The sequence below is a fragment of the Python bivittatus genome, unplaced genomic scaffold (assembly GCF_059951505.1).
Source record: "Python bivittatus isolate LINGU-HERP-01145 unplaced genomic scaffold, Pbiv_v1 ctg000700_np1212, whole genome shotgun sequence".
Lineage (NCBI taxonomy): Eukaryota > Metazoa > Chordata > Lepidosauria > Squamata > Pythonidae > Python > Python bivittatus.
The window spans coordinates 104217293-104226269 of record NW_028277098.1 but is presented as its reverse complement, the minus strand read 5'-3'; the positions used below and the strand labels follow the sequence as shown (position 1 = coordinate 104226269).

The 8977-nt window shown below is 55.2% G+C and overlaps 1 long non-coding RNA gene across 3 annotated transcripts; it reads right to left on the bottom strand.

Annotated features, from left to right (window-relative positions):
• Nucleotides 1–1082: 1082 nt before the first annotated feature.
• On the bottom strand, nt 1083–6291 carry LOC112542828 (uncharacterized). 3 transcript variants are annotated; one of them, XR_015798485.1, is made up of 4 exons: nt 5480–6289; nt 2787–2909; nt 1786–2015; nt 1083–1345 (listed from the first exon to the last, which is right to left on the bottom strand). It is a non-coding gene; the product is annotated as an uncharacterized LOC112542828 (long non-coding RNA). The 3 variants fall into 3 exon arrangements; XR_015798486.1 differs by having other exon boundaries at nt 1083–2015; nt 2787–2913; nt 5748–6291; XR_015798484.1 differs by having other exon boundaries at nt 1083–2015; nt 5480–6288.
• Nucleotides 6292–8977: the final 2686 nt, after the last annotated feature.

Sequence of the window (8977 nt, the reverse complement as noted above, 5' to 3'; positions counted from 1 at the left end):
CTCCTCCAAGTCTGGTGCCCTCATACTCTTAGCCCTCAACCACTAGGGTTCAGAGCTATTGGCGTGGCACTCGGCCACGGTCATCCCTCCCGGAAACTCTTTTAAGGAATCAAAGGTGGTTGTTGGTAACCGTGAGATCTGCCCTGTAACGCAGGGATGCCCAGTGGGGCAGGCAGGACCCAGCAGGGGTTTGGAGACTCAGCTTTCTCTAAGAGCCTGCGCCAAGTGACTTTGGTGTCCAGAATGGCTTTGGGACAGGGAACGTGACCATCCTTTCAGTGCAGGCTAGAACAGCCCAAGTACAGCCATTATGACCCACTCAGCTGTGGTGGTTTGTATGCCACAGCAGAGTCACGATTCTCCTGGATCTCACCTTGCATGTCTGCATGGCGGCATCATAGCTACATGTTGCAAGCACGGGAAGACTAAACTCTCGAGATGGAATGATGGCACCAGAATGCCACGGCTGTCTTCACACAACACCAAGACTAAAAGGGGGTTGAGTCCACATGTTGTGGGGGAACTTTGAAAGCTGGGGCAACAAACTCCACATTAAACAAAAATGCTTATTTCTTTGGGCATCTCTTGCTATGGGAATGCAGCCATCGTGTTTCATCAAGCTGGATCTAGAATGCGTGTGAACCCAGTTTATGAATCTATGTGAAATCTTGAATGGCAGGTGTGAAATATCCCTGGGTGATATATGATCAGCCCTGCCAGGAGGAGGAAGGAAAGGGGACGCTTCCCCCAAGTCCCTCCTGGTGGCTTCATGGACACAGGAAGGTATGGTATGGACCCCACTGGCAAAAGGGTGTCGACTGGCGGGGGGTCCATACCATAGGGTCCAGAAGGAGAGCCTTCTCTGCCGTTGCCCCCACCCTATGGCATATTCTCCCCTCAGAGGTGAGGAGGGCCCCTACTCTCCCAACCTTCCGGAAAGGGGTGAGACCCGGCTCTGCGACTCGCGTGGGCAAGAAGAGGGGCAACCAACCCTGGGGGGTAGCTGGCACCTTGAAGATGCCCCCATGGGTTAATAACCTTTATTTACCATCAGTATCTTGGAATACACTATTTATGTATGAACATGGTTTTTTATTGTACTTTAATTAATATTTATTCTTGTTTTACTGTAATCCGCCCAGAGTCACTCTTGAGTGAAATGGGCAGTGACTACATTTGAAATATACATACATAAATACATAAATAAATAAATATCCACGTTGGTTTCCAGCAATAGAGCCAAAGTGGTTTGCAGAACTCGGAATGATCCAGGGGTGTCAAGATGGCAGCAGCAGAACAGGCAGAGCTCTGATCACACCATTGCAGCCACGGTCTCTCCCTTCCCCTTGTGAGGAGAAAAAATGATCTATTAATACTTAAGGTCTTTGTTAACTGAAACATACTAATAAAACTAGCTATAAAGCAATACACGCTAACACCAAATAAAACAAGTTTACGGAGCGATACATAAAATTGCTACGTGGACTAAAGTTTTCAGTCATGGACAGGAAGCCGGAAAACAGATGGACAAAGTAAAGTGCTGATGAAAGGAGTGTGATAAGAGAAAGGAGCAGGAAACTGGTGTAAAAGTAGCACCAAGGACGGAGTTGAGATTGTGGTTTGTGGCTTTAAGCGATAAAAAGGGATTGCTGACTGGGGGCCGGGGCCACTCGGTTTCAAGCGGTCCATCTTGACCGCTTCCCCTGCTGGTCCTCATTGCAGTGTGATGTTATGTAAGTATGTTATGGTTTTGCCCGTTGAACTGACTTTTAATAAAGTTTTAACCTTTAGAACCTTGAAGTGGTCGGTGTTTTGGTGCGCGCGTCTCTCGTGCTTGACGAGGTTTTCCCCTGACGCTCTACCTGAGCCGTGTATTTTAATCCCGCTTTCAGATCCTGGCTGGTATCTTCTGTCCAGCATACCGTGACTTGAAGCCAGCATCACGCAGAAGAGACGTCACGTTCTTGCTTAGGGAAATTATCGCGGAGGAAGATGCAATACGTCCACCCGAATTTCTATGAGGACAGATGGAGGCAAAGTAAAGAGTGGAAAAAGGAGCTGATCAGGAAACAGTGCGAATCACCGCATGGCATTGCCTAGAACTCAGGAGCTGTAAAACTGCTCGGCTATTGATCCTCCTGCTTCATGGACTGCTGTGGACTGGAAGTGGAGTAAAGTTGCTCCTCTTTATCACTCACTTGTGGGGGACGGCATCTGGAAAGCAAAACCTTTCCCAGCGATCTTCTGCAGTTCCTCACGAGCGCTCTTTATGCTGCGACGTAATCTGCAGCTTTCTGGGTCTACTCCAATTAATTGTGATGGTCTAAACCAGGGTTTCCCAACCTTGACAACTTTAAGATGGGTGGACTTCAACTCTGGCTGGGGAATTCTGGGAGTTGAAGTCCACCCATCTTAAAGTTGTCAGGGTTGAGAAACCCTGGCCTAAACTGTCATTCCATTGTGATTAACTTTAAGACGAAATTTCAGACCGGCAGCTTCTGAAGCTAAAATGTTTGGATTTTATGTGGCAAGAAAACGCTACCCTTACAGTGAACCTTTGCCGAATTCTAGAATGACACACTTTGCATTGTATCAATACTCACCTAAAGCAGTGAAACCCGAGAGTAATTTTCACTTGGTGCTTAACTACTGTAATTACATTCTTTTAATGTCATATGGTTAGCTGTTATTGCTTACTTACGCACACCACCCAGAATCACTTTGTTTGAGTTGGGCGGCCCTATAAAGGCATTAAGTAAATAAATAAAACAAAGTAAATAATTTACCAAATTCCCAGGATGTGCTTGCGTGGCCTTCTACAGCGATTCCATAGGAGGGCATATCTCTGTGTCGCTGTGGACTGCGATGGCCCTGCAGGGTCCCCAGCCCGGAGGAGAGAGACTGCCAACCTGGCTGCAGGGCAGAAAGAAGAAGAGGGGGCACTGCTGATGCCTCCAGAATCCTGTGGAGGGAGGTCAAGAGGTTGGGTGGCCAGTTTTGGGGACAAACACTGGCTCTTCGGAGCCAAGCCAGGCAGGGTGCCAGAAGGGCAAGCTGAGTTCTGCTGTGCCTATCCAGGTGCAGTGGCAGACCAGTGGGGCAGGGGGAGGGCAGGGCAGGGGAGCTCCAGAAACAGGGCCAGATGAGTCAGAGGTGAGGCCGCCACGGGCTGGTAGCACCATGGAGAGCACCTTGTGGGCCCTTGAAGGATCACGCTCACCTTGCTCCAGTTTCTGAACCCCAAAGAGGGGAGAGAACAGGATGCCACCTAGCCCATGGCCCTCCCACGCCTTCCCAACCTCTCCCATGCAGCCAGAGGACTGAAGCAAAGGCGGGCACAGCTCCCAATGCAAACTGGGCACCTGCTGCTAGAGCCCTGGAGCTTGCGAAGGATTTCCTGGAGCTCAAGCAAAAGCAAGTCCAGGCCTCTGCTGGCATGTGGGGAAACACAGGGGAGGGTGGGAGCAGACCTGTTCAGCTCAGCACCTGAAGGGGGGATCTTCAGGAGAGCAGATTCCAAGTAGGGGCGACTTCCCAGGGCACTTAAGCTTGCCTCCGCGTTGAATATGACCATGATGCCTAGGGCACGATTGCTTTAGACCAGCGTTTCTCAACCTTGGCAGCTTGAAGATGTGTGGACTTCAACTCCCAGAATTCCCATGGTTGGCTGGGGAATTCTGGGAGTTGAAGTCCACACATCTTCAAGCTGCCAAGGTTGAGAAATGCTGCTTTAGACACTGCTGACCCCATGAAGCACGGGGGTGCTGACGGTAGGCCATGGCAGACCTTGGGGGCCTTGTGCATGAGAGACCGCAGCCCAGAGCTTCCTTGCTGGAAGCTTTCCCTTGTTCCGGCTGAGCACTGCTTACAAACCACAAACGGAATCGCACCAAGCCCTCGGTTCTGCACGCTGGTGTGGGGCGCCCGTGTCCGGGCCCCTTTCAACGCATTACATAACCTCTGTGTTCCAGGCCTGCCCAAGGTCAGAGGGGTGATGCGGGCCCGGCAAAACCAGAGCGCTTACTCGGCCGAGAGCCACGGGGTTTGGCACGTGGTGTTTTGCTGTATAAACAAGCTTGTGCATGTGATGCCGAAAGGCGTGCCTCTGCACTGAAGAGGGCTGGGGCAAAAGCAAAGTGTCAAAACCCTCAAGGAAGCGAAAATGTAACCAGCTGCAGGGAAGGAGAAGAGCCCTAAGAAAGAAAACGGTAAGGGCCCAGGGGCCCCTTTAGAGCCAGCCAGGCTTCACGGTTATACAAAGCCAAACAGCAGCTCACCAAGATCGTAACAATAAACACAAGAGTGTAACACGCCCAGAAACCGAGGGGTGCACTGTGGTTGTTGCTGCCTCTCATGCTCTAGGAGCATTGCGTGCCCGCAAGTGCTGCTAGGGGCATTGCGTGCCCATTAGTGCTGGTACAGTATAATACAAACCCCAATGTCCTCTCATGCTCTAGGGGCATTGCGTGCCCGCAAGTGCTGCTAGGGGCATTGTGTGCCCATTAGTGCTGGTACAGTATAATACAAACCCCAATGTCCTCTCATGCTCTAGGGGCATTGCGTGCCCGCAAGTGCTGCTAGGGGCATTGCGTGCCCATTAGTGCTGGTACAGTATAATACAAACCCCAATGTCCTCTCACGCTCTAGGGGCATTGCGTGCCCGCAAGCGCTGGTATAATATAACACAGATGTCCTGACACCCTAATTTGGCAGCTGCTCCTGGGCCCCCAGAGCAAAGGCAGCTGATCCATCTTTCTTGCTCCACCAGGCTCCACTTTAGCCTCGGCAGCACTAATGCATACTTTCAACAAGTTTTCTCTGGCATTTTGCATTTATGTCGATTTCCCTGTCTTTCAACAGTGGGTGGGGAGTCATTTCAGTCAGCCTCCTAAGACCTGTCGCTCGCAGCCCACAGCCTAAAGGGGTCCCTTCTCTGAGGGCGGCCATCTCCTTTCGGGACCAGGAAGGCCCCCGCGCTGGCAGAGACCCTTCCCCGCTCCGGGACCCTCCGGCGGAGGCTACCAGGCGAGGAGGCGCCCGGCCGTGCGCGGGATGGCCCGCCTTTCATCCGGCGCGCCTTCGCCCCGCAGCCCCTCCGGAGATTCTCCCACGAGCTCCCCCCCTCCGCCCCCAGGCTGAGCGTCAAATGGCGGGGGGGGGGAGCGGGGCCCTCGTTCTCCTTTTGCCCGCCACGAGGTTAAAATGTGGTGCCCGCAAAAGCTGCCCCGCCGCGGAGATCCTCGCTGGGGGTGGCGCCTCGTCGTGGGCACGGCCGGGGTACGAACGGCCCGGCGCCCCTCAATCGCGCCGGGCGGGAGCCCCTCCGGCGGTCTCTGCCAGGCGCGGCGCGGCAGTGGGGGGCAAAACGGGGAGGGGGAGGACAAGCCACTTGCGGGCGGCAGCGGGCCGAAATCCGCCCGGTCTCTGGCCGAGGAAGGCTGGGGGTTGGCGCCTCCGCCGCGGGGAGGGACCGCGGAACCTGCCTGTCTCGGCGCTCGCCCGCGATGGCGGAGGGGCCGCGCGGGGACCGACCGGCCCTCCTCCTTCCAGCCGGCGTCTGCCCGGGCCCGGGTCTCGGCGTGCCCCTTCCACGTTGGCGTCGGTCTGGCGCTGGAAGCCGGAGCCCCCGGCCGGGGCGGGTCAGCCGGGAGGCTCATTCCGAGGAAGCTGCGCCGCCGGGATGCCCGCGGTCCTCTGCGCGCCTCGGCGCTGGGGGCTTTTCCTGACGGAGCCGAGGGGGCCATTACCTGGCGACGGTTCTCAGCCGAGCACTTTAAACGGCCGCCGTCTCCCCGTCACGACTCCGGCAGCGAACGGCCATCAGAAAACCCAACAAGAAGCCAAGCCGCGTGACAACGAGGAACGACGAAGGCCAATACAGCGATTCGCCGTCAAGGGCGCGTGAACGGGAACTTTCCGCTCACGGGCTCCGTTGGAAGGAGGACTTTGTTCGCCACGCTAAGGCCGTGCCTGACCGCCGGGAGCAGGCGTTAGAGAAGGGGGGCTGCGGCCGAGAACGGGGCGCTCTGGGTCCCGCCTTCCCTCCCTCGTCCCTTTTGGGGGCGCCAGTGTTGCCAGATGCCCAGCAGTTCTATACCCCAACGCGCCCTTAAAGGCAGTCCAAAAAACCGCAAATGCCAAAACTTTCCCGCGACTGATCTCCAGACCTGACCCTTCAAGCCTCCAACACCGGGTTGACCCGCCGGAGCACGCGGGGACCCCGGGCGGGGGCGGGGGCGGGGGCTGCGAGCCCGCGTGCAATGGGGAAGCGTGCGAAGCGCGAGCCGAGGAGCGGCCGGGAAGCGCAGCGGCGGAGCGCGCGCTAGAGAGAGACGCCGCCGGGGCTTCCCTGCCTGCTGCCTGCAGCGCCGGGCTGGCCCGGGCAGCAGCGCCAGCAGGAGCCACTCACAAAGGCGTGGGGGGGGAGTGTGGGGGGGGTGGAAGCTTTGGCATCAGAGCTCAGGAGAGGTTGAGGAGTCGAAATATTAAGAGGAGGGTCCTGGAAGTGGCAAGGCGTGAGCCCCCCTCTAGTTTTGCAAAGGGGTCCTTGGGGAAGGAGGTGGAAAGCGGGGGTGAGAAGGGACAAGCGAGGTGCAGGCGCAGGTGGCGCGGAGAGGGTCGGAGGCCGGCCGGCCGGCCCGACTCAGCGTGGGCGTCATCTGTGCCCCTTGATGCATTTTGCAGTTATCGCTCAGGACAGCTTGATGTATCGCCCCAAAACAGTGCGTGCCCATAAAAGTAGCCCAAAATACCCCAGAAAAACCCCACAACCCGCAAGCACCAAACATTTCTTGCAACTGATCTCCAAAAGTAGCCCAGCTGGGTGGGGAAACCACCTAACTGGCAACACTGGGAGGCCCCAGAGCGTCTTCTCCTTGCCGGCTGCGTTGGGCTTTCTGGGGAGTCGCGACAGCGCCCCAAGATGTGGCCGCTCAATTGTCCAGCCAAGGCTGCTGCTAAACTCGGTCCTAATGCAAACGGGTTTCTTCCACAGAGCAGCGGTTCTCAAACATTTTTATATTCTTAAAAATTATTGAGGACCCTTGGTTTATGTGGGTTATACCTATCAATATTTACTGTATTAGAAATTAAAACAAAATTTTAAATATTTGTTTACTTATTTGACTTCATAGATGCCCTGAAAAGGTCTTGGGGACCCCCAGCATCCCCCAGACCACCTCCTGAGAACTGCTGGACTAGAGAATCTCAGAGATTCGTGAAGACCGAAAATTGGGGTGTGCTCTTGCGTTTGAATGGTCTGGTTCGTGCGAGACGGAAGTGGTCTGTGTGGTGCTGGCTACCAGTTTGGCTGGCCTCAAAAACGGGTTGGAGCAATTCACAGAAGTCCTGGGGATCCATGGCTCTTAGCCTGGACGGCAGTGGGCCTGACCCTGAAGGGCAGCTGCTGGGAGACCCAGGGGCTTCCTTGGGCAGTTGGTGGGTCCCTGGGAGATCTGACAGCTGGACTGGATGGGCCAGGGGTCCCGCCCAGCAGGGCATGGCTGCTGTCCTTCTCTTCTGAAGCCCCAGGGCTGCCTGTACGCGCCCAGGACAGCGCCCTCAGTGGCTGGTCCCTGGCTTTACTTCTAGCAATTGTGATGCCAGGCCCTGTGCAGGCTTCAAAAAATACAAAAGGAAAATAAAAAGAAAATGTAAAAGCATCTCCAAACCGAGAGCAAGAATAACCCATTAACCTGCTGAGCAGAAAGACTTCCAAGAATCCGGGCTGACCCCCGTGCTGTCAAACCCCCATGGCTTCCTGGGCGGGTGCAGCCAAGTTCCAGCAGGGTTAGTGCTGATGTGACCTGCCCAATGCACTTTATTCATTTATTATTTCAATTGATAGGGCTGCCCATCCCCTGCTTCTTAGGGCGGTTAACCAAAAGCTAAAAACAAGAAGTAAGAACCCTCCCCCCACCCTTAACATGTACCGTGCCAAAGACACCTCCCGATCCAGCGCCTGGGGGACGGGCAGAGTCAGGGCCACCCATATCTTCTTGTTCCTCTTCTTCCCCTTGCTTCTTCTGTCTTCCTATCTCCTCCATGATGTCGGGCGGGTCTTCCGCTCCCTATGTGGACATGGATGAAGACGACACTGGGATTCAGCCCAGCAGCCTGTTCCGAACGACAGTTCTGTGCCCTGGACTGGAGCAGTGTCCTCCCAGCATGGGCCCCATTGCCGAAGAGGAGGACAGGGCCCAAGTGAATGGAGTGTTGAGGGATGGGAGAGACCCTTCCAGGCAGGTGGGGGATCAGGTTATGGGTCTGCAGTACCTTGGGGAGGGACAGCAGCGTTCAACCAGTGCACAGTTTCTTGCTGGAAAGATCCACTGGACACGGTGAAGGTCATGAACCTGACCTGGGCTAGCTGGCCATCTTGACCCTGCTTATAATATGCAGTATTTGGTAGCTCAGTTGCCTTATTCCAAGCAGGTCTTCTGGCCACTTCCAACTGGCTTCCCTTTGAAATGCACAAAAGAGTTGGGCAGCCTTGCTGAAGCTCAAGGTTGGCACTGAAGGATCTTGCTGCTCTTTGGCATCTCCCTGCTTTCCCAGCATCGGTGCCGCCAGCCAGGTACACCCCAAGGGAAGCGTATCTTAGGGAAGGATGTCCCTCCTCCCTTGTCCCTTGTCTCCGTCTCAGCCCGAGGGGCGAGGGGCTGCCAAAAGCCTCCATCGCCTAGAAAGGCCTCCTGGGCATGAGCTACTCCTGGGTGCCATCCTGCCTGGCCAGAGAGCAATTCCCTTTCCAAGCACGCCCCACCGCTGCCCATCACAGCCTTGCTTAGAATGAGGCTTCCCCCTTGGATTTTGATGCCGCTCCTCCTGAGGGAGGTTAGACCATTGAGAAGGAACAATTAAACATTTTTTGTTGTGGGTTCTCTGAGCTTGGTTCTTTTCTTGCAAACGTTTCATTACCTGGCTAGGTAAAATGCAAGATGATAAAACCAATTTAAAAAGCCAATTTGCCCTAAGA